Source organism: Rhinopithecus roxellana, chromosome 11 (assembly GCF_007565055.1).
Source record: "Rhinopithecus roxellana isolate Shanxi Qingling chromosome 11, ASM756505v1, whole genome shotgun sequence".
In the NCBI taxonomy this organism is placed as follows: Eukaryota; Metazoa; Chordata; class Mammalia; order Primates; family Cercopithecidae; genus Rhinopithecus; species Rhinopithecus roxellana.
Window position 1 is genome coordinate 56,117,352 of NC_044559.1, and position 3,406 is coordinate 56,120,757.

Consider the following 3,406-nt stretch of genomic DNA (forward strand, 5'->3'; position numbering starts at 1 on the left):
CAGCATAACTAAAAAGCTCTTCATCTACTCACAAATACCTATGATTGCTTTATTGCTAAAAATGTCTTAAGCCAGGTATGGTGGTGTGTGCCTGCAGCTGCAGCTAGTTGTGAGGCTGAGGCAGCAAGATCATTTGAGTCCAGAAATTCAAACCCAGTCTGGGCCTCATAGTGAGATCGCATCTCTAAAAGAAAAAACAAAAAAAGGCCTAAAATTCTATAAATTGTCTTTATTTCAAACATTTAAATTTAGAAAACTCATTTACATAGTGCACAAATTAATTCTTCAAAATACAGTTGAAAATGATGAAGCCCCCTTCACTGTTCGGAAAGAAGAAGATAATAGCTGTGTTTTCTCTGGAGTAAAGAGTTCAGAGTCCTACCAATGGGACAAAAGGGCCAGGAAGGCATACAAAGCCAGTGGTTTTGCTATTTCAAATCACTGGTGGGGTGAGAGACGGTAAGAACTATCTTTTTCCTAGTTATAAACTAAGGGAAATCATGAAGAAACACTAACGCTAAATTTTATGTAAGCTTGCACAAATGCACAAATATATATGCACATCCAAAATAAAAGTACGAATCAGTCAATGAAAATTTGTTAGCAATGCAAAATGGCACACCAAAGAAAGAACTCTTGCCCAGACTGGAGGTAGTAAAGAAAAGAATAAACAATAAACAATTATTTTAAAAACCACAGTATGCATATGGAAATTTTTTTAGAAGTCATAGTCAGAGTAGAATGCTTATAAATTCAGGTTGTAAATGAATTCACACTGAAAACATCATACAAATTAATTCATTTTATATTTTAAAGCCAAAAGTAGGTGCAGTGCAGAACCTGAAAAAGACTTAGTTTCTATGAGAAGAAAAAGAAGTACAATCTCAGAAACTGTGAAAATGAATTTTTATATCTAATGTATGCTGGATAAAATATTCATGAAATGAAATATTTCATCATATATATATATGTATGTATGTATTACATAGTCATGACTGAAGGTTTTAGTTACAAAGTTACTTCTGTCTAGACACCTCTTTGAATTTAAGCAAAGATTAACCTAGATGAGAAGCATTAGAACCACAAGTAAATAAAACTCTTTTTTTGTTTTTTTTTTTTTTGAGACAGGGTCTCACTGTGTCACCCAGGCTGGAGTACAAGTGGCACAGTAATAGGTTACTACAGCCTCCACTTCCTGGGCTCAAGCGATCATCCTGCCTCAGCCTTCTGTGTAGCTACTGCCTCCACTCCCTGGGCTCAAGGGATCATCCTGCCTCAGCCTTCTGGGTAGCTAAGACTACAGCCCCACTCTAATCCAGTTATTTTTAAATTTTTTTGTAGAGATGGATTCTCATCATGCTGCCCATGCTGATCTCGAACTCCTAGGCCCAAGCAATCTTCCTGATTTAGTCTCCCAAAGTGCTAAGATTATAGGAATGACTCACTGCGCCTTGCTATAAAAATCTGTTTTATTTATAAAAAGCAGCTTAGCCATAATGCTAGTACTTCTTAGTAAGATACTAAGAAATACCTTATTGAAAGCGTTTACCATTCGAGTACAATCTGAGAATATGCCAACTGGCATGTTCTTGAATTATTGGCTACATGGTATTTTTTCTTTTGTTATCAAAGGATTTTAACCATATGTATGACTATAAGAAAAATATAACCATCTAATGCATGTGAGAAATATAAAGATAACTCTGATCATACACTACAAATTTGTTCTAAATTTTAAAAATCCTAACCTAGAATATCTTATAATAGAATAGACTGTTGTATGTAATTTACTTATACTATTCTATCTAATAAGGCTTTCCATTTTAAGCAGCAAGTTGACTTCCTTATGATAGAATATGACTATCAAAAATTTGTAGCAATCACTAGGATTGGATAAGCAGCGAGAAGAAAAATAAATTTTACAGTTAAGTATGAATGAACTAGCATATGGTAACTCAAAACATTAATATTGAACTTTATTATTTTATGTTATCCTTACTGAAGTCCATGAAATTGGTTCGATCATCTACCATTTTACAAATAAGAAAACTAAATCAGGAAACAATCAATATTGCCAAGGTCACACAAGTAAAAGAAACAGAAATTTTAACTTTTTCTGGGTCAAGAGCATAAGCTGTCCACTGTGGTATAATCATTAAAGCTTCTGAACAACTGCATCAGGAAGAAAAGAGGCAATTTCCCCAATTACCCAGATAAGGAAATGGAGGCTAACAGGGGTCAGGCTAATGAACGTCTCAGAAAGTCAAACCTAGGCCATCTGATTGTCGGCATATGACACCACTTCCTCACAGGGTATGACACAGAGGGAGCACCACAACACCTTTTACTCCACAGAAATGAAGAGGAACATGTAGGTCATGTGACAAAAACTGGCGTTTTCTAAGCAGATCATTAGAAAGTAAGTTTGAAGCCTGGGAGACACAAGCAAAATTAAAAGAAACAAGAAAAGAATGGCCAATCATAGAATTTTTCTGGGTGTAGGAAATACCAGAAATTAACTACTCATGATTTCACAGGTGGTAAGGTAATTCTGCACACAGAGGTTGCTATATATGGCCCAGATCCATGGACAGTGAGGTTCAGAACTGGCAGTTTCAAGTCACATTGCCCTTTTTACCAGGGACCACTTCCCAACTCAGGGAAAACATAAAGATGGTTTACCTTCACCCATGTTGAATCTGAGTGATCAAAAAGACATCTAGACAGTAGTGACCAGCTAGTCCTTGCAGGTAAGCACAAGTCGGAAGGAAGAGGAAGAGAAACTAAAGTAACAAGTAAGTTCACCAAGGAAGAGCATGTAAAAACCCATACAGAGAAATGAGCAGCATTCATGGAGGTAGAGCAAAAAAAGAAATTTCTATAAATAATATGAATGAACTTAGAAACAGAATGTCAGAAGAGTGAAGAGGGAAGCTTCTCCACGGTGTCATGGATCCAAAGTGCTATTTCAGTCATTTACTAACAGCAGGAGGAAAACTGCACATGTACCTTAAAGAAAGCACCTAAAAGTACATTTAAAGTACCTTAAATAAAATGCTTACCTTCAATAAAAAATTCTTTGCATATTTTATCATTTCAAATATATTTAAGAAAGTAAGACACAGGATTCTACCTTTTATTAAAATCTACAACCAAAGGAATAACAGTTAATCGTTCAGTAATAATGTTTAATCTAACATAACTTACTCCCAAGTCAAAAGCAAAAACTTAAAAATTCAAATAGTCATTATATTGAGCCACAGAAAATACACCAAGTCACTGCCTAAGTCATGTCCAATATTAGACAACTAAATTACCAAAAAGTTTCACAGATTGTTCAATGGAAAAATCTCTTAAAAAATAACAAATATATTATTTTATTTGAATCAAGACCTATTTTTCTTGG